At 46.3% G+C, this 26,823-nt stretch overlaps 1 protein-coding gene across 3 annotated transcripts in view; it reads left to right on the forward strand.

Moving 5' to 3' along the window:
* The window catches only part of CHCHD6 (coiled-coil-helix-coiled-coil-helix domain containing 6), a 3,402,742-nt gene that overhangs the window by 2,613,892 nt on the left and 762,027 nt on the right, over window positions 1-26,823 (forward strand). The gene's annotated exons all lie outside the window — the stretch shown is intronic.

Consider the following 26,823-nt stretch of genomic DNA (forward strand, 5'->3'; position numbering starts at 1 on the left):
GGATATATTGGACAAAGGCCCACAGGAGGACCCGGTGGTCCCCTTCCATGCAGCCCTACAAAGAAAAATTGCATCCAATTGGGAGACTCCCAAAGTCATCCCAGCAGTCAATAAAAGACTGTCGACAAAGTATAGGGTAGCGGCTGCTGACCCTGAATACCTGTCAAAACACCCGACCCCAGAGAGCCTGGTGGTTCAAGCGGCAACTTCATCCAGCAGTAGGACTGCTTACCTTACTGTCCCACAGGACAGGGATGACAAGAGGTACGACTCTATGGCAAAGAAAGTCTTCTCTGCCTGTAGTATGGCGTTGAAGTCCATCAACGCCACCTGTACGCTCGCCAGGTTCAGTCACACATTATGGGAGTGTGCTTCTTCAGCGGCTGACTGCATACCCGATGGAGAGGAGAAGGAAGCCTTCCTTAACATCATTCAAGATGGCAAAGATGCCATGTGCGAGTCTCTTCAAACTGGCATCGATTCCGCTGACAGTATCAGCAGGGCCATGGCGGCTAGTACAACAATCCGCAGGCATGCGTGGTTGCGAAAGTCTGGCTTTGCTCCAGATGTACAGGCCGGACTTTTGAATATGCCCTTTGACGGCTCTTCGTTATTCGGAAAAAAGGCTGATGACAGTCTGGAAAAGTTACAGACTTCTAAAGCAGCAGCAAAATCCTTAGGAGCTGCTATCTGCCAAACTCCTTTTCGCCCCTCAGGAACCTCTGGGAGAGGAAAGCCTTTCGCTATTATTCCGCATTCGGAAAAGGCAGAGGACAGCTGGCTCAAAGAGGCCAAAGAAGATCCACCCGAGGTGGACGGGTCAAAGGTACTAAGACCGCAGCAGCAGCCGGTGCCTCTTTACCCTCGGCATCTGTATCAGCCGCCCCCAAACCACTCTGAGGCCTTCGCACACAAGACACCTGTAGGGGGCAGGTTAACTCACCATCTGACGGAATGGCAAGCTATAACGTCAGATGCTTGGGCGTTGGAGACAGTTGCCCAAGGTTACTGCCTACCCTTTCTACACATCCCTCAGAGTCATCCACCGGGGAACAGCTCCCTAAAAGTTCCAGATCCGCTCCTCTTGCAGGAAATTATGGACCTGCTAGAGAAAGGTGCCATAGAACCGGTACCTGTAGCGGACAGGAACAAGGGCTGGTACTCCCCCTACTTTCTCATACCAAAGAAGGACGGAGGACTGAGACCCATCCTGGACTTAAGAGAATTGAACAAGTTCCTCAGGAAGGACAAGTTCAAGATGGTAACTCTCTCAGATCCTTCAGGCCCTCCAGCTCCAGGAATTCCTGGTATCTCTGGACCTTCAGGATGCTTATTTCCATGTGCCAATCCATCTCAAGCACAGGAAATACCTGAGGTTCGCAATTGGCAACTCTCATTATCAATTTCGAGTTCTGCCATTTGGGCTGACCTCCGCCCCGAGGGTCTTCACCAAGCTGATGTCGGTAGTGGCGGCGAGTCTAAGGAGGGAAGGGATCCACGTCTATCCCTACCTGGACGATTGGCTGATCAAGGCTGTATCTTCGGAACAGGCCCGGACCCAGCTAGATTATGTCTGCCTCTTCCTTCACAGACTGGGCTTCTCCCTCAATTTAAAGAAGTCACAGATGATACCATCTCAGAGACTCCAGTTCATTGGAGCGGTCCTGGACACTTCCCTGGGAAAAGCCTCGCCACCAGAGGTGAGGGCTCAAGATATTCTACAGATGGTCACCAAGTTTCAAAATGCCCAACGTCTCCCAGCCTTCGACTTTTTGAGGTTGCTAGGCCTCATGGCATCCTGCATCTTCCTGCCAGAGGCTCGCCTGAGAATGAGATCTTTTCAGTGGGCACTGAGAAGTCAGTGGTCACAATTCTCAGGGAGAATGTCAGACCTCCGGACAAGGTAGCCCACGACCTTCAATGGTGGGCCTATTCAGAGAACATCTTGAAAGGAGAACTGTTTTGGCAACCATGGCCGGAGATAACAGTAGTCACAGATGCCTCGCTCACAGGGTGGGGAGCCCATGCCAACGACTTGACCATCAGCGGTCGTTGGTCTCCATCGGAGTCCAGACTACATCTCAATCTATTAGAGCTGAGAGCGATCAGACTAGCGCTGAAAGCTTTCCTGCCATCAGTACAGGGGAGAAATATCCTGATAATGACGGACAACACGGTGGCCATGCACTACCTCAACAAAAGAGGAGGCGTAGGATCACTGCCACTGTGCAGAGAGGCAATGCAGCTCTGGTTTTGGGCAATTAGGGAAGGAATCTCTCTATCGGCAGTCCATCTAGCCGGAGAGAAGAATTTGACAGCGGACGCTCTGAGCAGGCAGAGCACAGTCTCCCACGAATGGGAGCTAGCTCAGGAAGTCCTTCAAGAGATCTTCGCCCCTTTGGGGAACCCCTCAGGTGGATCTGTTCGCCACAAGCACCAACAGGAAGTGTGATCTGTTCTGTTCAAGGGAATTTCCCCCCAGAGGAGCTCTGGGAGACGCGTTCGTAGTGGATTGGGAGTTTCCACTCCTTACGCGTTTACACCAGTCCCTGTTATTCCTCAAATGATCAGGAGGTTGAGAAGATTCCGGAAAACCATGATCCTAATTGCCCCGGACTGGGCCAGGAGAACGTGGTACCCGGACCTTCGAGATATGTCCATCTGTCCTCCAATCCGTCTTCCACTCAAAAAGAATCTTCTCTCGCAGAAGGGAGGTCAGGTTCTCCATCCAGACATCAGAACCCTCAACCTTCACGTTTGGCTTCTGAAAGGTTGAGGTACAAGGATTGGGATCTCCCTGATGACGTCATTGAGGTGTTGCTTTCGGCCAGAAGACCAGCAACAAAGTCTTTATACCGCTGCCGTTGGAACAAGTTTTGCAGCTGGTGTAGGGAAGAGAATATCGACCCTTTTTCATGTGATACACCAATGGTGCTATCGTTTCTACTCTACTTGGCAAACTCAGGCCTTCAAGTTGGCACTGTAAAAGGCTATCTCGCAGCGCTTTCTATCTTCAAGCGCACTGCGGAGGAACCATCGTATTTCAAAATTCCTCTAGTGGTACAATTTCTCAAGGGTCTGACTAATGTTTACCCTCCAAAACCATTCCAGGTTCCATTATGGGACTTAAGTTTAGTCTTAAACTTCTTAATGGGCACTCCATTCGAGCCACTTCACTCTTGCGCATTAAGATTTCTCACACTTAAAACTGTCCTACTGGTAGCACTAACATCTGCTAGGAGGGTGAGTGAGCTACAAGCTCTCTCCTGTAAACCCCCACATACAATTTTCCACAAGGACAAGGTTGTCCTCCAGGTGAAGCCTAATTTTCTCCCAAAGGTGGTTTCTGAATTCCATATTACTCAGAAAATGACCTTGCCTTCATTCTACCCTCCTCCCCATCCGGGGAAAGAGGAGGAAAGGCTACACAGTCTGGACCCTAGGCGAGCTCTCAGCTTTTACATCAGCAGAATGGCTAGAATCAGGCAAGCAGACCAACTGTTTGTAGGATACTCAGGTCACAAGTTGGGACTACCCATAACAAAACAAACCATCTCCAGGTGGATTATCTTGGCTATCCTGGAATGTTGTAGACTAGCAGGGAAAGAGCCACCCCAAAACCTCAGGGCTCATTCAACCAGGGGTATCGCAGCTTCTTCGGCTCTCCAGAGAGGGGTACCATTCCTGGACATATGTGCGGCTGCCACATGGTCATCCGCACATACATGCACAAAATTTTACAATCTGGATTCCTCCACTGCTCAAGAGGCTCAAGAGACCAGATTTGGCAAAGCCGTATTACACTTGGTCCATCCCTAAAGGGACTATCACTCCCTCCTCCAATTACATACCACTGCTATGGGAGTCTATCAAAGATAAGTAATACGTCGGAGGACACAATCCCTTCGAAGAACAAGTTACTTTCTTACCTGGTAACGTTCTTTCGACGGGATGTTCCTCCGACGTATTCCTTATCACCCCTCCCATCCACCCCCGCAGTGATAACTTCACTTGTGGTTGCAGCTTTCCAAGGTAACTAACCAATTCAGGCATGTCTTTTCTTATACTACAAAACGGAACTGAGCAACGGACGCAGCGCGTGTCTATTTATGGGCATGGTGACGTCGGCGCCGATACGGTGGCCGTCGAAGGACATCGACTCGGCCGACGTAGACGCGCAGCGCCCTCTACAGGAAAACATTTCCGAGGCCAGCAAGCTGGAAACGTATTTCAAAGATAAGGAATACGTCAGAGGAACATCCCGTCGAAAGAACGTTACCAGGTTAGAAAGTAACTTGTTCTTCTGTCATATCGTGCATGAGACGGTTGGCCCACGGCCATCAAAATACGTTTGTGGTCAAACAGTAGAGGTATCCATTTTTCTAGACTGACACCATCCTGTGTCCAAAGTACTATTCTTATCCTCACATTCTAAGGAATTAATCTTAAGGTGTAAACGATAATGTCATTGGCCTTCAGTTTTTCAAAGATGTTTAAAGGTGAAAATAAATCAATAACTCCAACAAAAAGTCTCACGAGGATATTGCTCCTTAATCCAGAGGGTATCTCCTTTCCCCTTGAGTCTTCTTCAAAATTTCTTGACAATAATAGTTCTTGTCTTTTGTAGGGAAGGGTACAGCTCTGAACGCCCCCACCCGCACCCCCCCGGAGCTTTAAAGGGAGGAGAAATACATTTGAGGCACTGTGGTGGGCTAGAGGGGAGGGAGGACAGTGAACGTGATGCTTTCCCGTTTAACAGGGCCCTGCTTCAGTACAAACAAATATAGGTAAACTACATAAGTAAAGAGTAAAAGGAGGGTCCCGGATAGCTCACACTTGGATTTTGGAAAAGGATGGATATCCGCTCACTTATTTGAGTGAGTTCAGTGGTATTTATTCAGAAGAGGACATATTGGGCTTACCCCTGGACTTACAATATTTACCGGTGCCTGGCTTGCGGGAATCACTGTGGGAATACGACCCCAGTGATCCGGGAAATCGGGCGTCGGTAAATTGTTAATCTTCAGTCCCATAGGACTCAATGGGAATGGGAATGGGGATGACGGAAGCATTGGCACTGTTAATAATGGTTCTGGTGCTTCTGTGAAAGTCTACGGGCGGGTGCCGTTCTGTCCTCCAGGTCTGCCCTGGCGGGCGACACAGCACTCGCCCGCAGACTTGTAGTGTGCCGGTCTGGTAACAGTGCCGTTACGCTTACTGGCAGCATTGTTACTGGGACGGCACACTTGTAATGAGGCCCATAGTCTTTTGTGGTCAGCCGACACGTGTTTCGACCTCTAGGGTCCTTATCAAGACTGATATAAATATCTTCCTTGAAAAGGGTGTGACCAGTGACAATTTGTGACAAGGTGTGTGGATACATTTGGAGGGCTCTATAACTGTATCATACTGATGCTCTGTTAGTTTTTATAACATGTGTTTTCTGGTACAGATACATTGATGATCATAACAGCTACTGTGTTATGAAACAAAGTTCTACTGTTTATCAAACATAAAGAAAGGAAATGTGGAATCTACCTTGCAAGGATTGGAACCTAGATCTTGGCAACAAGTGTTTAACATACAGAACTGACTTCTAGATCATCTTGACTCTCAAAGTTCCCGAGATACATTTGAAATACTAGTTCGAAGGGATTGTGTCCTCCGACGTATTCCTTATCTATGATATTTGTATCTCCAGCTTGCTGGCCTCGGAACATTTTTTTTCCCAGTAGAGGGCGCTGTGCGTCGACATCCGTCGAGTAGGTGCTCCTCGACGGCCACCGTATCGACGCCGACGTCGTCATGCCTATAAATGGCCACGCGCAGCGTCCGTTGCTTAGTTCCGTTTTTCTGCGCTTCGTGTGCCTCGGAATACCGTTGCTCAGTTCGGCAGTCGATATATATTCATATTTCCTCGAGAAAACCGACTCGTACTCGATGGCTTCCTCCTCCGACCCGACGACTCCTCAGTCCGGTTTCAAAAAATGCCAATACCGTGGGAAGAAAATGTCGTTGACGGATCCTCACAGGATCTGTTTGTGGTGTCTGGGAATCGAACACCAGTGTTCGGAGTGTGAGGAATGCCTATCCATGAAGGCGAAAGCCTTGAAGCAGTGTAAGGGGAAGCTCGAGAGAGGTAAGTCAGTTTTAATTTCCTCGAAAGTTTCCGCGGTAGAGTCGAGACATTAGTCTCCTCACCGTCGAAAGCATTCTCGGTCTAGGTCTCGAAGTGGCTCCCACCACTCGTCGAGGTCTAGACACTCGAAAAAAAGACGAAGAAGATCCCCTTTATCGTCGTCTTCTAGTTCCCCTGAAAGAGTAAATTGCCCCACAAAACATAGCTCTCAAGCTGAGTGGGAGGAATTCAGAAAAAAGATGCTAAGCGTCTTCGAGAAAACGGCCTCGACTCCCTCGAAGTCAGCTGAGGGTGATACCCCGGGTGAAAAGCCCAAAAAATCTAAACGCTGCGAGTCGAAGCACCCGGCGAAAGAGTCGACCCGAAAGCGCCATGAGCCATCGGGAAGTAAAGCATCTTCGACGCCATCGTCGAAAGCCCCTTGAAGCATAGATCAGCGCCATCGACGCCGTTATCGAAGGGTTCTTCGACGCATCCGTCGATCGAGTCGACGCCGACATCAACGCCGATAAAAGAAAAACCCACGGCTACTCCACAGCCAACGGTTACACCGAGAGCTTCCGACACGACGTCGAGAACGTCGTCGACATCCTCGAGCAGGATTCCGATCCTCTCGAGTTCTTCGAGGCCTCTTCCAGTTTTCTCGACGCCTTTGTCGGCGCCTTCGAGGATTTTTACATCGGCGTCGACGACATCGACCTTTTCAAGGCCACTGATGATGGCTCCCACTGCCTTAGAGATGGATTTTATACCATTTCACAGACCAGAGCATTCCCCCTTAACTTCAATTTTTGAAGAAAGGGAAGATTCTGATCAAGAAAGGCCTTTTGGGCTGCAGAGGACCACATTACCTGAACCAGAGATTTTTGCCTCTGAGGAAAGAAGGTTGAAAGACCTTCAGGATGCATTACAGGAAGCAAGTGGCCTAGACACTTCCCCAGAAGTGGAATTTGCCAAACCAGACCCAGGGGAACATGCTGATACCCCTTATAGAACCCTAATGTCAAGAATTATGGAGTTCATGGGTTGGTCTCCGCCTTCACCTGTTTTTCAACAGGATGACCTCACAGATATTCTAGATAAAGGTCCACAGGAGGATCCTGTGGTTCCCTTTAATTCTGCTTTACAAAGAAAGATTTTAACTAACTGGGAAACTCCTGAAGTTGTCCCTGCGGTTAACAAGAAGTTGTCAGCGAAATATAGGGTATCTGCTGCTGACCCTGAATACCTATCTAAGCACCCTACTCCAGAGAGTCTTGTGGTCCAGGCTGCAACTTCATCAGACAGTACATCTGCATACCCCACTGCTCCTCAGGATAGGGATGATAAAAAATATGATGCCATGGCTAAGAAAGTCTTCTCGGCCTGTAGCATGGCTTTAAAATCTATTAATGCAACTTGTACGCTCGCTAGGTTCAGCCACACTCTTTGGGAGTGTGCTTCATCGGCGGCTGACTGCATACCGGAAGGAGAAGAAAGGGACGCATTTTTAAATATCATCAGAGATGGTAAAGATGCAATGTGTGAGTCCCTTCAAACTGGCATTGATTCAGCTGACAGTATCAGCAGGGCCATGGCGTCAAGTACCACAATCCGCAGGCATGCGTGGTTGAGAAAGTCTGGCTTTGCTTCTGACGTACAGGCCAGACTTTTAAATATGCCCTTTGACGGCTCTTCCCTATTTGGTAAAAAGGCAGATGACAGTTTGGAAAAACTACAAACATCTAAAGCAGCAGCCAAGTCACTAGGAGCTGCAATCCGACAAACTAATTTTCGTCCCTCAGGATCCTCTTGGAGAGGAAGGTCCTTTCGCTATTATTCCTCATATGGAAGAGGCAGAGGACGGCCGGCTCAAAGAGGCCAAGGAAAATTTACCCGTGGTGGACGGGGTAAAGGAAAGAAAGCCGCATCAGCAGGAGCCGCTTTACCTTCGGCAACTGCATCAGCCGCTCCCAAACCACTCTGAGGTCTCCCATCACAAGACACCTGTAGGGGGCAGGTTAACTCACCATCTGACGGAATGGCAGGCTATTACGTCAAATGCTTGGGCATTGGAGACAGTTGCCCAAGGTTACTGCCTGCCTTTTCTACGCATCCCTCAGAGCCATCCACCGGGGAACAGCTCTCTGAAAGTGCCGGATCCGCTCCTCTTGCAGGAAGTTGTAGACCTGCTAGAGAAAGGTGCCATTGAACCGGTACCTGTAGCGGACAGGAACAAGGGCTGGTACTCCCCCTACTTTCTCATACCGAAGAAAGACGGAGGACTGAGACCCATCCTGGACTTACGAGAATTGAACAAGTTCCTCAGGAAGGACAAGTTCAAGATGGTAACTCTCTCTCAGATCCTTCAGGCCCTCCAGCTTCAGGACTGGTTGGTATCTCTGGACCTTCAAGATGCTTATTTCCATGTGCCAATCCATCCCAAGCACAGGAAGTGCCTGAGGTTCGCAATTGGCAACTCTCATTATCAATTTCGAGTTCTGCCATTTGGGCTGACCTCCGCCCCGAGGGTCTTCACCAAGCTAATGTCGGTTGTGGCTGCAAGTCTAAGGAGGGAAGGGATTCACATCTACCCCTAACTGGATGATTGGTTGATCAGAGCAGTTTCTTCGGAACAAGCTCGGGTCCAACTAGATTATGTCTGCCACTCCCTTCACAGGCTGGGCTTCTCCCTCAATTTAAAGAAGTCACAGATGATACCATCACAGAGACTCCAATTCATTGGAGCAGTCCTGGACACGTCCCTGGGAAAAGCCTCGCCACCAGAGGTGAGGGCTCAAGATATTCTGCAGATGGTCATCAGGTTTCAAAATGCCCAACGTCTCCCAGCCTACGACTTTTTGAGGTTGCTAGGCCTCATGGCATCCTGCATATCCCTTGTGCCAGAGGCTCGCCTGAGAATGAGATCCCTTCAGTGGGCACTGACGACTCAGTGGTCACAATTCTCAGGGAGGATGACAGATCTCCTCCGGATACCGGACATGGTAACCCACGACCTTCAATGGTGGGCCTCTCCAGAGAACATCTTGAAAGGAGAACTGTTTTGGCAACCATGGCCGGAGATAACAGTAGTCATAGACGCCTCACTCACGGGGTGGGGAGCCCATGCCAACGACTTGACCATCAGCGGTCGTTGGTCTCCATCGGAGTCAGACTACACATCAACCTGTTGGAGCTGAGAGCCATCAGACTGGCACTGAAGACTTTTCTGCCGTCTGTACGGGGGAGAAACGTCCTGATAATGACGGACAATACAGTGGACATGCACTACCTCAACAAAAGAGGAGGCGTAGGGTCACTGCCACTGTGCAGAGAGGCGATGCAGCTCTGGTTTTGGGCAATTCAGGAAGGAATCTCTCTATCTGCAATTCACCTAGCCGGAGAGAAGAACTTGACAGCGGACGCTCTGAGCAGGCAGAACACAGTCTCCCACGAATGGGAGATAGCTCAGGAAGTCCTTCAAGAGATCTTTGCCTTTTGGGGAACCCCTCAAGTGGATCTGTTCGCCACCAGTATCAACAGGAAGTGCGACAGATTTTGCTCAAGGGAATTTCCCCCGAGAGGAGCTCTAGGAGACGCGTTTGTAGTGGACTGGGAGTTCCCACTTCTGTACGCGTTTCCTCCGGTCCCTGTCATTCCTCAAATGATCAGGAGGTTGAGAAGGTTTCGGAAGACCATGATCCTAATTGCCCCGGATTGGGCCAGGAGAACGTGGTACCCGGACCTTCTGGACATGTCCATCTGTCCTCCAATTCATCTACCGTACAGAGAGGATCTTCTCTCGCAGATGGGAGGTCAGGTTCTCCATCCAGCCATCAAGACCCTCAACCTTCACGCTTGGTATCTGAAAGGTTGAGGTACAAGGATTGGGACCTTCCAGATGATGTCATGGAGGTGTTGCTTTTGGCCAGAAGACCAGCAACGAAGACTCTATACCGCTGCCGTTGGAATACATTTTGCAGCTGGTGCAGAGCAAAGAATATTGAACCCTTTTCACGTGGTATACCTGCGGTGTTATCCTTCTTACTTTATTTGGCAAATTCAGGCCTTCAAGTTGGCACTATTAAGGGCTATCTCGCAGCGCTATCGATCTTTAAGCGCACTGCGGAGGAGCCATCGTATTTCAAAATTCCATTGGTAATACAATACCTGAAAGGTCTAACTAATGTTTACCCTCCAAGACCATTCCAAGTTCCCTTATGGGACTTAAATCTAGTTTTAAACTTCCTAAAGGGTGCTCCCTTTGAACCACTCCACTCTTGTTCATTGAAGTTTCTCACCCTCAAAACTGTTTTATTGGTAGCATTAACATCTGCTAGAAGGGTTAGCGAGGTACAAGCCCTATCTTGTAAACCTCCTCATACAACTTTTCACAAGGACAAAGTAGTTCTACAGGTGAAGCCTAACTTCCTCCTAAAAGGTAGTTTCGGAATTTCACATTACTCAGAAGATTACTTTACCTTCATTCTATCCTCCTCCCCATCCGGGGAAAGAGGAAGAGAGACTACACAGGCTGGACCCTAAGCGAGCCTTGAGTTTTTATATCAGTAGACTTGCTAAAATTAGACAAGCAGACCAACCCTTTGTAGGTTACGCAGGACATAAGTTAGGATTACCAATAACCAAACAAACCATCTCCAGATGGATTATTTTAGCCATTCTGGAATGCTACAAAATGGCAGGGAAAGAGCCCCCTCAAAATCTAAGGGCTCATTCGACCAGGGGTATCGCAGCATCCTCAGCTCTTCAAAGAGGGGTACCAATTAGAGACATATGTGCGGCTGCCACATAGTCGTCCGCACATACCTTTACCAGATTTTATAGCCTGGATTCCTCCTCTAGTCAAGAGACTAGATTTGGCAAAGTTTTGTTACACTCTGTTCATTCTTAAAGGGTAATATGACATCTCTTACTCCCGCCTCCAATCACATACCACTGCTATGGTAGTCTATCATAGATAAGGAATACGTTGGAGGACACAATCCCTTCGAAGAACAAGTTACTTCTTACCTTGTAACGTTCTTTCGATGGGATGTTCCTCCGACGTATTCCTTATCGCCCCTCCCATCCATCCCCGCAGTAACATTTCCCTTGTGGTTGCAGCTTACGCTCCTTCAAGGGTAGTAACCATTCATACAATAACTACTTTACTCTACAAAACAGAACTGAGCAACGGAGGCTGCGCGTGGCCATTTATAGGCGTGATGGCGTCGATACGGTGGCCGTCGAGGAGCACCTACTAGACGGACGTCGACGCACAGCTCCCTCTACTGGGAAAAAAACATTTCCGAGGCCAGCAAGCTGGAGATACAAATATCATAGATAAGAAATACATCGGAGGAACATCCCATCGAAAGAACGTTACAAGGTAAGAAGTAACTTGTTCTTCCTGCAGATAACCAGTATATGCAATCATACTGCTCCTTCAGGAAAGCACTGACAAGGTTGCTCTTTGCTCGAGTTGAAGTGACCCCCCACCCCTCAAATATCCCAACCTGCTTTCTATGTGTAACAAGTAATGTAACAGCGCCTTGCTACCCAAGGATTGAGTGTGCTTTATAAATGGATAAATAAATAAATGCCCAACAAAGGTTAATGTTCTACTCAAGTTGTGCTCTATTGAACACACAAACTGTATGTACTAAAGTGAGCACGGAAAGCAGTACAGGATTGATAATTAAGTTTTCTTTTTTCTCTTAGCACTATTTTAAATTACTGCTGCCAATCGGTTTTAATTGTGTACCTATTGCTGCAATTGAAATACTGAAATACTTTAATTACTTTTATTGTGCATTATGGTCACCGTGTGTTTCACTGCAACGTTGACTCCGTTGGAGTTCCTTTCCAGGACACAGCTCCTTTGCACAGTCCTCTTTCTTTTACCATTGAGGGGGTGGGCCTAGCCTCCCTAAACTCCACATTCCGGCATTTATGTGCCACACATACTGTCAGCGCAGCGGACGGGCGCAGCGGGCACGCCATCAGCGCGCCAAATGCGCGCTTATGGCAAGCCCGTCCATGCGCGGAGTGAGCAAGAGGTACTGCATACCTTGGGAATACTTTATATAGCGGGCTGGACCCAACGCAGTGCTCTGCTATCCCATGCGCCAGCCAACAAGAAATGGCCCATAGGCTTTGTGAAAGCTCCTATCATCAGGAAAGAAGCACCTTTAGCTGCATTGCAGTGTACTTTACTCAATGCACGCTCCCTAGTTGCTCACCATATGGACTGCTATGATCGCTTGTCCGGCAAGGGCATTGATCTCCTTTTCCTTACCGAAACCTGTTTTAGAGAGACATCTGGCCAGGTGATTGTTCAATCTCTCCCTGAAAATTACTCTGTAGCCCAAGAGGATCATGCCTTGATTTATAAGACCAAGTATAAAGTCATCAGTACGGTCCCTAAGCACTCCATTAAAATGGAATGGATTCTGACCCGAATTTCAATCTCATCTACATGCACCCTTAAAGTTTTGCTGGTCTATCGACCCCCTGGGGCTGATACTATATTCTATACTGAATTTCCAGCATTTGTGACGGAACCACAAATTAAATATCCTGATTTGATTACCATGGGAGACTTTAATCTGCCCATCAATCCCACTACTGCCAAATTGGTTGCCAATTTCACCATGCTGATGGCTGATCTAGGCCTCCTACAAGGGGTTCGTGTCCCCACCCACAGTGGTGGTAGTATTTTGGATTTTCTTTTCACTCCTTCTTATGTTGACATTGTTACTCCTATTCCTCTCATATGGTCAGATCACCTTCTGGTGCCCTTCTCCATTCCTTTAAAAGCCCCTTCCACTTCTACGGCGAAGCCTGTGATTTGCAGAGGCAGTTGGAAAGCTGTTCCCAAATCCAAACTCCTCAACCTGCTACAATCCCACTGCAACTCTGCGGATATCTGCTCCCTTACTACATTACAAGATGCCTTCATTGCTATTGTGGATGTGCTGGCACCTTATAAATTATGCATACAACGCAGTCACCCACCAGAGCCCTGGTTCTCGACAAAACTCAAGGATAGTAAATTCCAGTGTAGGCAGACAGAAACAAAGTGGTGTCATACCTACTCCCACAATCTAAAAACCTTTATCGGAACACACCTGCTGCCTACCATAGAGAAGTGGTAAATGCTAAAAGAGTCTACTTTGCTCAAACTGTAGAGGAGGCTATTAACAAACTTAAGACTTTATTTGACTTGGTGCAGTCTCTCTCTATGCCGAAATTAGCACAAGATGCAGTCCCACCCTCCCAAGTGTTCTGTGACTCCATCTCTACCTTCTTTCTTTCTAAAATAACCGCCATTCGAGATAATATAAAGACTGAGGCTGCAGCAATGGTTGCTGCCCCAGTTTTTGTGAAGCTCCCCTCTACTGGAGGGTGCTGGTCATCCTTCCCCCTCTTCTCTAATGCAGAAGTTCTATCTGCGATCCAAAAGCTTAAATCTGCATCCTTTACAGATGCCATACCACTCGCTCTTCTGCAGGAGACGTCTGATGATCTGATCAATCACATTACGTCAGCAGTTAATAACTCTTTTGCTACGGGAGGGATCCCGGAGTCACTTAAACATGCTTTAGTGATCCCTTTGCTCAAGAAGCCTTCTTTGGATCCTGAAGTGATGGCCAACTATCGCCCTATTTCACTTCTGCCATTTCTGATGAAGTTTTTGGAGGCACTGGTATCTCCACTGCTATCCACGTTTCTGGAATCCACAGCGTTCCTTGATTCATTTCAATCTGGCTTTCAGCCTGGTAGAGGTACTGAACCCGTTCTTAATTCGGTGATGAATGACCTAATGCGTCTTGTCGATCAGGGCGGTGTCGAAGCAGTCTTGCTTTTAGATCTGTCGGCAGCTTTCGACACCGTGGATCATTCTCCCCTAATCTTCCGGCTCTATGAAGCTGGAATCTCTGACCAAGTCCTTAAATGGTTCACAGCTTTTCCCACTGGTCGATCTCAGTCAGTCTCTCTTCCTTCTTTTTGCTCTGCCCCTGCCTCTATCTCTTGTGGAGTCCCTCAGTGCTCGGTGCTTGCCCCTATTTTGTTCAATATTTACATAAGATATCTACTGTTTCTTATTGAATCTCTTGGTTTTCTCTTCTACTCATACGCCGATGATACCCAGATACTGGTCCGTTTGGACCTGACAAAACCTGAAACGGCTAACAGGCTAACAAAATGCCTGGAGGAACTGGGAACATGGATGACGCTGAACTGGCTCAAGCTAAACCGTACTAAAACTGAAGTCCTGGTTCTGGGTACTTCTACCCCTCATGTGTTCCGGATGGCCGACTTTTGGCCTCCATCACTGGGCCCTCTACCTATACCTGTTCTATCAGTCAGGAACTTGGTAGTGTGTTTCTCTGCCCCTCTGACCATGGATGAGCAGGTCGGAGCGGTTTGCAAATCGGCAATTTTGAACTTGGGGTTCTCTGGAAAGTCCTCCCTTTTATTCCCACTGCTAGTCAGGCGTCAGTGGTGGGAGCCCTGGTCCTTAGTTTCCTGGCCTACTGTAACTCATTATATCTGGCCCAACTCGGCTACCTTATTGGGCGTCTGTAGCTACTTCATAATGCTGCTGCCCGTTCTATCATCCGCCCGCCATTTTGGAGCCCATATTACTCCCTTGCTGAGACAACTACACTGGCTCCCTGTTGCCCAGCGGATCCTGTTCAAGTCCATGTGTATAGTACACCAGGCCTTCTATGGAATGGGAGCAGAATATCTGCAAAGAAAGTTCACTCCCTACCAACCCACTCATAGGGCCTCATTACACGTTAGGCGGAAAGGGCTTACCGGTACCGGTAAGGGCACCGGTACCGGTAAACCCTTACCGCCTTACTACGAGGTACCTTTGCGGGACCCAACCTTAACGGCTGGTGTAGACCAGGCATTAAAGTGGGGACCCGCAAAGGGACCTTGGTGCTAATTACGGTACCGTAATTACCACCTTCCCCATTCCCATTATGCCCTATGTGGCAAAAATGGGAATGGGAAAGGGCCATGGAGAAATGGGGAATTACCGCCCCACCAACCTTGGAATGGGGTGGTAATTCCCCTTTTCTCCATGGTGGTTCCGGTACCGGTATGGTACCGGCGGCAACCATGGTGCTAACAGCACCATGGTTTACCGCATAATGTGTAATGAGGCCCATAGTCTTCGCCCCCTAACCACCCGGCAGCTGGCTGTGCCTCGGTCTAAGCTGGCCCGTAAGGGTGGCCTTGCCTTTTCAGTTGCTGCTGAAAGATCGTGGAACTACCTTCCTATTCCTTTGCGTGACATCTCTGATCACCTTGCCTTCCGTCGAGGATTAAAAACCTTGCTTTTCTAGCTGTGCTACGGAATCACACTTTGCCTCCTCAGCGCTAAAATGCCCTTGGGTGTACGTGCGCTCACAAATGTCCTTAACATAACATAACATAAGTTTTCAGCTGGGAGGTAGGCTTGGAGCCCCAGCAGTGCACTATACATATCATGAAGGATTATGTTTAATAAAAAAAAGGGCATGGCCCTCTTTGCATTAGGCAGTCAAACCTCCGTTAGAGGGCCCTCTCTGGATGCCCAATTTCACCCAACTGCACCTTTGTTTTGTGCGACAGCATATGTGACAAAGCCATGGGGTCTGAAGAATCTGTGCAGTTTGATACCGGTCTCAAGAAACCGCTGTAACCATGTCAATGGGACTTCTGAGCACTGCATCACACCTAAAGATCAATGTGAAATGTTAGAGGTATTTTAGCTTACTCATGCTCTAGACTGTTTAATCTACTTCTTTTATTCATCTCTTTGCAGGGAGCGATTTATATTCCATCAAATTGGGCGTGAAATATCTGACTAGGAAGGCCATCAATCTGAGCGCCTCTTCCTCGATCTCTGTAATTAAGGAGCCCCTGCTGAAACACGTACCCTCCGCCACTGAAGGATGGCGGGTTCTTACATGCCAGGCATACATTTTGAGTTATCCAAGTGCCAACTGTCTGTCAGAAGTATCAGATCTTGGAAAAATACGCCCACGTGCCGAATCCTGCCCATTCTTCTTGTACGGGTAATCATCGAGGATGTGTCTTGATCAGCTGTAAATTGGCTTCGTTTTTACAGAAAAACCGAGGTCCTAGAAATCCGCGGTGGGCGCGCATTTCATGGTTAAATCTAGCAGGCTTGGTAGGCACGAGCCTTCGCCGTGCGCCGCGTTCCTTAGCTTGTCATGGCAGGTGCTAAGATCGAAGCACTTGACACCTTTACTCCTTGCAAAATCAGCAAAGCAGTTCAATGAACAAGAAGTCGGACTCTTAAGTGCACAATTCCTGACATGTTTCCTTGAAGATGCTGCACATTGTTTTTTTTAGTCTTCACTTTTTGTGGGAGAGGGGGCCAAAGCAGTCACTATTGCACTTAAAAGAATGTCTCAACCCAGCCTGAATTATGCTTGTTGGACTTGCAATCAATTGTCTCTGTTTGCACCTATTGTGGCAAGATATTGCGAGATCGTAACAGCTTGCCTGTTTTGGAAACTTGCTGGCCTGTGTGTGGTTTTAGAAGAATCCGCCTTTTTTTCTCTTGAATTATATAAAACCTGTCCAAATAAATCCAGTTTATGTAGAACTGTAAAGCTTGCCCTGCATATGTACAATTTTGCCCTCTAAAGTGCCTTTGACAAGTGGAAAACGTCCTACCATCATAAGCTCGCTGTATCATGATGTATGGTAAACTGCAACCACTGCTTCAAGTGGGCTGAGAAATCGAGGACAGGCTTTATCAAGTAGTCGTGGCCTAGATGATGCGAATGGCCTTAAGCGTGCTCCGTTTGTCACTAAGGTGTTAAAAATGTTAGCCCCAACCTTTTTCTTTATTTTTAGTATATGGTTTACAAAACAAAACCTTTACAACATTCTATAATGAGAAAATAAGAAATAAAAAATGGTCAGTTTTACTAAATATCATGTGATCTAACACTGAGAAACCCTAAATACTAAAACCAATAAATGCATCTCAATTCATCATCGATAATGTTATTGCACAATTATGAAAGTATTCTGTCTATCACATATAAAACCATGAAATATTAAGGGAAAAAATCTCAGTTCATCACAAATAACATTATTGCACAATTTCACACAATATATCACAATCTAATATTTATAAAACCATAATGCTGAAAACCCTTGAGTACTGCCCAATTCATCAAATAATCAGTCTGAACCCTAGACAAATGATGAAAACAATCCAATTTAAAACTATATTTGCACCACTAATGCATTTCATATATAAGAGTGAAAAGTCAATCATACTGTATCATTATACAAATCAATAGACTTTAAAAATGAGGCAATTGCTATACCTTCTGAAGTGTTCTGAATATTGATACAATGGGACCATATATAGTTATCTGCCCCATTTGGAAAATGTTGCCATGTAGGGTGACCTTCACTTAGAAAGTACAGGACAAAAAAGTAACAAATGCTTCATTTTTACCATTTTTCCCACAAAATCGATAGTAGGAATCATCTGAGCCTATCATTTTCCTAGGTAATAAGACCTCATGGCATGGCAAAATATTCCAACGTAATTTTAGTAGAATCGTCCAATAGTATTGATTCGGAAACTGTAAGAGAAGCAGTAAAATAACCCTGCATCTCTTATGGTCTCCCTGAAAGTGAATCGAAGACGGATAAGAGTGGAATCTATCTATTGTTGCAATACAGTTTTTCTCATATAACAATCGTTTGACCATTCCGGGATTAGTGACCAAAGTCTCTCTATCAACATTAAGGTCTCTCAAAGACTGTTCACATGTATCCTGTATTCCAATCAAAAACGCATTAGTCATGTCTTGCTCTACACGTCCCCAACAATTCGCCTAGGTCTACATAAAGCGTGTTAGGGAGCGGGGCAATCATACAATAGAAGAGGTATAGGAGTCTCCATGTCACCCGGGCATCCAGGGATTTATTTATTTATTCACATTTGTTGATCACACAGCAGACTGAAGACATTGTGGCGCTAGTTACATTGTTGCTTATACTTAGTTGCATACAGTTCATGTCCGTACGGTTACATTGGACGAGATATACTTTTTTCCAGATATTCAAGAGCAACAGGAGCACATGAGAACGGGGTTAGTTGAATAGGGCAGTTTTGAGTTTTTTTCGGAAGCAGAAGAGAGATGCATCCGCTCTGAGGTCAGTAGGTAGGGAATTCCAAAGTTTAGGTGCGAGGAAGGGGAAGCCTATGCCTCCTGCTTTGGTTCTGTTGCTGCAAGGTATTACTAGTTGATTCGTGTATTGTGCTCTTCTTGGTCTCGTGGATTGATATCTACCTATTGTGTCAGATAAGTAAGAGGGAGCTGTGAGGTTGATGCATTTATGGGTGATTGTGAGAATTTTGAAGGAGATACAGTCTTCGACTGGGAGCCAGTGAGCTGCCTTTCTAGCTTGTGTGATGTGTTCTCTTTTTGGTATGCTGAGGGCTGCTCTGAGAGCGTTGTTTTTTGGAGGTGCCGGCTAGGAGCGTATTACAATAGTCTAGTTTGGCTCCTATAGTTGCTCGGGCGATGGAAAGGCAGTCATCCCTGGTTAGGAATGGTTTTATTGCATTAATGAGTTTAGTACTCAGTGCTGAGGCCAAGACTATGGCGCTGACTTGTTTGTCCATGGATAGAGTGGCGTCTATGTGAACCCCCAGAGTTTTGACTGAGGATAGGACTGGGATGATACAATTGTCTATGTTGAAATTAATGTACAGTGGATTGAGGTTGGAGAGGGTGGATTTCTGTCCTAGAATGAGGATTTCGGTCTTGTCCCCGTTCAAGCAGAGGCCGTTGGTAGCCATCCATGCTTGTATGGTAGAGTAGATTTGCTGTAGGGTAGAGGCGTCTTGGTGGTAATTCCCTGTCAGGGGGATGAGAACCTGGGTGTCGTTGGCGTAGTTTGTGTAGGTTATCCACAGCGCGTCTAGTTTATCAAATAGTGGCTTGGTAAAAAGATTATAGGGAGTTGGCATTGGAGATGCGGTGATTGTAGGCTTCAGATTTAGCAAGGAAGATTGCGTCTTTTGTATTTTTTTGCTATGGATTTGCAGTTAGCCTTTGTGGTATCGCACGGGTTAAGCTGCCAATTTTTGAGCGCTAACCGTTTGTCTTTGCGCAAAGTCTGGAGTTCCTCTGTGAACCAGGAATTGGAGTGGAAGGATTTTTTCTTTTTTGTTTTCCAATGGGGCAACAGTTTTGACAGCCCTTGTGATTGTGTCTTTGAATATTTCTGCGAGGATGTTAGGTTCAGCGGAGAACGGAGGCGCTAGGCATGGCAGATTGAGGAGTGCACTGATGTCAGCGGTGAGTTTTTTGCCACTTCTGGCTAAGATCGCTGGTGCTTTAGTAGGCACTTTAGCTCTTAGTGAGACAGGGATGTCAAATAGGAGAAGGTTGTGGTCTGTCCATGGGAGGCTAGTATTGGAGGTGATGGCTGTGTTACAGTTGTGGTCTATCATCCAATCTAGGGTGCGTCCTTTAGCATGAGTAGGCGAAGTGATCTTTTGAGAGAAGCCTAGGTCTTAGAGGTCGTTGGCTAGAGAGATAGCAGTTTTGTCCTTAGGGTCGTTGAATCCTAGGTTAAGGTCACCTATAAGTAGTGATTTTGTGGATTTATTAAGGTTGTTTCCTAAGAGGTGATTGCCTTGACCTATGAAATTGGTCGTTGGGCCCGGAGGACGGTATGAATATTTATTGTGCTATTTGGAGAGAGTGCTAATTTGACTGATAGGATGTCAATATTTTCTTCCTCTTGGTGGGGTACGGTTCTGATAGAGCGTGTTTCTTTGTGAATAATGGCTACCCCCCTTCCTGTTCTGGCTATCCTATCTTGTCTAAGGATGGCATACCCTTGTGGTAGGGCTAGTGAGATGGCTAGGCCGGAAGCTTCGTTGAGCCAGGTCTCTGTGATCGCGAGTAAGTCTATATTTTGGGTAGTTATTAGGTCATTTATTTCTAATGCGCGGGCATTGAGTGATCGTACATTGATCAAGGCGCATTTGTATAGCGTTGGGCAAGAGATTTTTGCAGGTATGGTGTGGGTGTCTGCCTTAGGTACAGTGGTACATTGTGAGTGGGAGTTACCGCTATGTGTAGTAGGCGTGGGTTGGAATTTATGGCATATGAGGTATTATCACGGTGGTGGGGTGTGTGCACTTTAGAGGTGCTTGAGCTAAGTCTGCAGTTTCTGTGTGGTATGTGAGTAGGGATGGCATGGTAGTGGATAATGAGGGTGCGGGCTCTGAGTCTGTCTAGTCTGAGGCTGAGGTTAGGTATCATAAGTGCTGTGTTATTTGGAGTGTGTGAGGGCATGGGCAGGATGATATTCCTAGTTCATATCCGATAGCTGCTACATGAATAGGTTTGGGTAGCTTAAGCGTCTGTCTCCACAAATGTCCCTCTAATGCTTCCCACAATTTTGCCAACTCAGAATAGTGTAATTCCATCCCGTAGATGAGTTTTGCCACTGCCTTGCTCTCACAGAAGCAGAGCAAAGATTTAACAGAGAAGCTCATTTGATTGGAGAGTGTTATAGCTTTCTGTCTGAGGAAGGAGCAAAGTCCAATCCCGAGGGCTGGGCCAGAAGAGGGAACCCCAAATAAAGCACACTAGGTGTATTGTCAATAGGAACCCTCCTATTCTGCCGGTTCTTTTTCGTCCCATTGACGGAAACAATACACATGTTTTCCTAGCATTAACAAGCAGTCCGTTCTCTTCAGCATAGTTTACATATTTGTTAAACGCTGAAGGCCCACGTTGGTGCGGTCGAGGAGCTGAAAAACATCAGCGTAAGCCAACCAGAGGGTGTGTAACTCTCCCAATTTTGGGGTGACCAAACCGGCCTCAGCCAGGTAATCCTCAATATCGGATACATAAAAATGAAAGAGACATCCCTGTCTCAGGCCCACCCAAGTTGATATCCTCTGGGACAGATCCCCTTTCAGATTGTCTAACCCGGATCCCTGTATTCTCATAGAGAGCCATAATCAGTTGCAGCAGGTGCCCCGGCATCCCTCACTTCGCAAGCTTAGACCATAGGCGGCTACGGATAATGCGATCGAAAGCTGTCGGGAGGTCAATTGAGACCACATAAATGTCTCCACCATGATTTCCTCAAGCTGATTCCTGTAGCGCCCTTATAACCACGCCATTCAGGTTGGCAGAATGACCTGTCAGAACCCCCGTCTGAAATATATTTAGTCATTGTGATTTGTTCATCCTCTCATTCAACTCAAGAATATAGAGGTGAACATTTTAGAGTCTGCATCTATTAAAGGAATTGGGCGATAATTCCTAGATGCTCTCTCTCCCTGCATCTGAAAATGGCAACCACATAGGCTGTTTGACGCAAAATCGGGAGAACTCCATTCTTCACAGTACTCTTAAAAAGCATGGTGAGGACATGCGCCCAGACATACGGATGACCGTTAAAGGTTTTATTGGTCAAACCGTTCGGGCCCGCCCATCCCATACATATCAGCAATTAACTTACAAAATAGCATAAGTCTTACGCTATTTTGAAACATTGGCAACAAATGAGTTAGTGCCCAATTCCATCTCCTTAAGCCATTTAAAGATGTATCTGGGCACTAACTCCTTTTTCTATCTCTTGTGCTTCTGCTGTCCCGTCACTCTCAGGCTATCCCCCACCCTGTTAACTGCTTGTTAATGTTTCTCATTCACACGTTCAGACTCTTAACAGCCTATCTGTGTGTTTACTTAGCAACAAGGTTTGAAACTGCCAACCACGATCATTACGCTTCGTATCGTATCTATAGGCAGTTATGAGTCAGAAAGCATGAACAAGGAACAATTCTTGTTTACGCCTTCAGACTCTGTCATGTATAGGCGACATCTACTGGTATGATGATCGGGTGATGGTAGCCAAGGGTGCCCTGGCTCGGGAGACATTTTTGGAAACTGTCGGAGCTCTGTCCCAACCGACTTAAAGCCCTGGCTGGAACCAGAACTATCTGTTGAGAGTGACTACAAAATGTGTTGTAATGCATGAGTTACAAATCAAATATCTGAAAGTGTGATTCACCCAGAAGTGTACAAAGTACTGTCATGAGCTGGATCTTGCATTAGCAGATCTTTCCCAGTGATTATGCCAGCTTTTCCCTTCCAATTAATGTGATTTCCCTTCAAATGAGATCTCTGATAGTGGCTATGGTTAAATCGGGCTGTGATGGATCTGCAAGGGTGAAAAAGCGTGGCTTTTAAATTTTTAATAAAAGGCGAGTAATTCCGTTTCTGTAAGGGGAACCTGCTAACCAGACCCTCCCATTCATGAAGATTCATGCTAAAGCATAGTGCATACATGTGCCATTGCCAGTCTCCTGACAACTGCAACATCTGTTCTTCAGTGGCATAGGAACAGGTGCACAGGTCACTTATGCATTCCCGGCAGCTGATGTGGTCCAAAGTCACTGCAGCCAAGAGGGTGGCATTTTTAACATCTACTCTAAAATTGAATAATTGTGCTATCCATCTGATAGCAGTCTAATCTCTGAAAATAAGCCATATGTGGTTATGGTATGGTGACTAATAAGAGCAGGCAAATATGAAGGTCACACCAATTCATCATACAAGTGTCTCCTATTTGTGACCCCTTATCTGCTATGTGTATTTATGGTAGCCGGGCTGTCTGCATTGCTCCATGTAAGCCAATAGCCAGGATGCTGTCTTCCTCTGATTTACAGGGAGGAACGTGTGGAGAATCCTCTGGACCCCCCACTAAAACCCTGCCTGGAGTCTACGCTCAGTAAAGAAACAGGAAAGCCGAAATTCCTTATAATGGACTACATGTCCCAGAATCCCTCAGGTACTGTGACAAAGAAGAGGGCTGAAGAGGCATGTAGAGTTAAAGGACAGGCAGGCAGGCCTAACATCCTTTGACAGGGTCAGGCAATTAGTACTAAGGACCTACACCTGAGGCCACTTAACCCACCTGAGGGGCATAAAAGGCTGCAGCAGAAAAGAGCAGTAGAAAGTAGCTGGAGCAGGTGCTGGAAGGTCAGCAGCATTAGCAGAAGAAGAAGCAGAGCACAAGGCTGGCAGTTCACTAGGAAGAGTGACTGCAGAAGGGACGACAGAGCAAAGGAAAAGCAGATTCCACTTTCTGATTCTGAGTTGGTCCTGTGCTCACAAACCCTGTTTGGTTGTGGCTGCATTGGAAGAGGCTAGCAGCTTTTCCAGGTGCGCCTAATTGCTGTGAATGCAGAACTGAAGTTGTATGTTTATCCGAGGCCCGATTGCAGAAGCAAGCTGAGGGAAGCTGGAGAAATGAAGACGCTTCATTGTCGTAGCCGGATCTGAGACACCCATACTGCAGAGGAGTGTTGGTCCCAAGAGAGCCTGTAGCAGTAGTAGCAGAAGCAAGAACATCGGGAAGTGGAAGCCGCCCTCAACCACTGTGATTTTGGAGCCGGTGATTGAAGCTCTGTACTCCAAATCGCATTATACTCCTTGCCGGTAACTGTAACCAGCTGAATACACACTCACGTGTAAATTATATGCAAGTGAAAATGTTCGCAGTCGTGGTAAGTCGTTGATAATAAAGGGAATTGCATCACACACATATTCAGCATCAGTTATAGTGCTCACGTAAGAAGACCATCTTTCTTTCCTCATTGTTGCATGACAATCATTACTGGAGAGGTCACGTGTCTCCTATTCGGACAATGTTGTCGGTAATGGTTCAAGAAGTAACAGATGACTTTCCCAAACTGTTACAAGAATATTTCACATCGAAGAAAGGTTGCGTCTTAGACACTGTGTTTCCCGAACCACGTTAAAGTAGAACGCTGCCTGAATACACCACCAGTAATCAGTCTAAAAACAGTAACAGTTACACCATTGGTTAAAATGCCTGGCCTTGACCTGCAAAACCCGGCCAATCTTCGACCTATCACGAATTGCAACTTCTTGTTAAAGATTCTTGATAAAATAGCCACGCACCAACTCCAAGAATACGTAGACAAGCACGACTTGCTACACCCCCAGCAATCAGAATTTAGAAATGCACACAGCACGGAATCAGCATTACTCGACCTTCAGTCTAAAATGCTGGAAATCCTTGATAAAGGAAAGGCCGGCCTGCTCATCCTATTGGACCTCTCGGCGGCATTCGATTTATTAGATCATGGGAAGCTCCGTGAGGCCCTGGGAAAAGCAGGAAACTGTGCCGAGGAAGCCATCGAGTGGATATCCTCCTTTCTGGAGGACAGAAAATCTAAAATCACCTGGGGTGGATATTCCTCTAGTACGAACCCTGTGGACTGCGGCGTCCCACAAGGCGCCAGCTTCTCCCCTCTTCTATTTAATCTATATATTCGCTGCCTCTGCGCCCTTCTCTCACAGTTGGGAATTTACTTTACCAACTTCGCAGATGATACACAACTGATTATAGAACTCAGGGGAGACCACACTACAGACAACAGGCTGTCGGCTATCTATAATACCATAGAAAGCTGGATGAAGGCCCACTGGATGTGTCTGAATGGTTCAAAAACAGAACTTATGACATTTGGATCTACAAAAGCCTTATCCAATTTAGGCCCAGTCTATTCGTCATTCAACATCAAGGACTCCAACATCGTGGTCTCAAGTAAAGTGAAAACACTTGGCATATACCTGCAATCCTCACTAGAAGCAGATGCACAGGTCTCATACCTTAAAAAGAACTGCCAATACTACCAGAGATTATTACGCCGCATTAGGCCATATCTCAACGCCAGAAATAGCGCCACCATTGCTAGAGCCACGATTCTGTCCCGACTGGATTATGGGAATGCGTTGATGCTTGGTTCAAGTAACTCCTGCATTAAACAATGCCAGATAATCCAGAGCAACGCTGTTAGAACTATCACCGGGAAATCCAAGCGCGAGCACCTCACCCACGACCGAATAGGCCTCCACTGGCTCGCCATAGAGGAGCGTATTAAATTCAAATCGCTGACACTTGTCCACCGCTGTCTATTTGGTACGGCCCCATCGTACCTTAAAAGGGAATTTCACTGGTATGAACCAAGCCGTTGCCTAAGATCAGCCAAAAAAGGGCTACTTAAAGTTAGCCATACCAGAGTCAAAGCTACTGGACTCGTGAGAGCTTTTCCCATCAAAGCCATTGCACTCTGGAACGAGCTTCCAGATAACCTCAGACTGGAAAGCAGTTACTCCCTATTTAGGAAGCAGCTGAAAACGTTACTTTTCCGGTAATTCGTTAACTATTCAGCCTGGACTCCCTTGAGTCCTCCTCTTTTTTTTTATGTAGTCCTGTGACCTCTGTTTTTTTCGTGTTCTTGTCGCGCCCTGATGCTTGCGAGCTTCGGCGCGTTATAAATACATAAATAAAATAAAATAAATAAAATAAAAGGGGACACAAGTTTATAAGTTAAAATTTGTCATTAAAGTAAGATCGTGTATACCTAAATTTGTTTCGGAAGTGGAACCCGACTCTTGTAACATTCAGAACAAATACGTAATAGTTGTAGAAGTTGCTGAAATCACAAGAACAATAATAATTACTCAAGCCAGTAGACAAATCCTTTCTAAGGTGAAAGCAGCCTAATTAAGAGCTGAACACTGAGATTTTGAAGTTGTTGGAGCTGGGGAAGAGAGCTGGGTGCTTGTTAAAAATTAGTTAAAAATAACTAATCAACCATCAGTGAAGCTGAGACTGCTGAAACTGAGAGAGAGAAGCAGTGTCGAAGCCAAGAACGATTCTGTGGTAGCTGTAAGACAGACAGAAGAGGCAAAAAGGCTGCCCTTTTTTTGGTACACAAAAGAGGAGTGCCTTGCCTACCCATAGAGATCAAGGAGTCTTATCTAAATTGACTAATATATTTTCAAAGTCGTATCAGGTCGTAGCAGACGCAGCAGAACTATGGTTGTCTATAAAACCTCTTTCGAATGTGGTTGAAGCAATAGTAGACTGTGAGGCAAAGGAGCCCGTTTTCACAGGATTATTTGCAGAAGGGAGTTACCAAGGAGAGAGCGCCCCCTTTGAAGAAACATCCTGACAAATTTTATTCAAGACGTTGCAAAAGTTCCAAACGAAAGTGATTTCTTTTTTATTTTTGAACACTATCCATTCTATCCCGGAAGGAGGTTTTCCAGGATGGCCATTGGTGCTGTTTATTTTGTGGAACTTGGAAAGGGGAACTTTTCAACGAATGAAGAAGGAACTGTTATCAGTGGTTTTTCGTTTGGGTGACCCATTGTTTCTTTGATACTTTGCAAGAATTGCTTTAAGACTTGGTAATCTTTTATTAATGTTGTTTATGCTTTGTTGTGATTGTTCTTTTGTTTAGTGTGAGGGCCAGCTTTGTGTATGGTAGGAGATTCTCCCTTAGATTCTAGACTAGTTAGGGGGTCCCATGCTAGAGTATGCTTAGTTAGGCTATATTTGCTTTTTCTTCTGCAATAAAATGTCAAATACTAAGAAAACTACAAGCAGCTGTTTGCCTTGCATTACTGACCCCTCACAAAAGTTAACACCTCTTTGCAGGCCTGGGAGCTCTAAACAGAAGAACTCCTGGGAACACTGCTTTAAGAGGGTATTCCAATAACAATGGCCAGCCTCTCACCAGGATGGTTCTGTAAGATATATTTTGGTTAATGTATGGCTTCTTCATTAATCATGCA

Source organism: Ambystoma mexicanum, chromosome 2p (assembly GCF_040938575.1).
Source record: "Ambystoma mexicanum isolate Mex_15411 chromosome 2p, UKY_AmexF1_1, whole genome shotgun sequence".
Taxonomy (NCBI): domain Eukaryota; kingdom Metazoa; phylum Chordata; class Amphibia; order Caudata; family Ambystomatidae; genus Ambystoma; species Ambystoma mexicanum.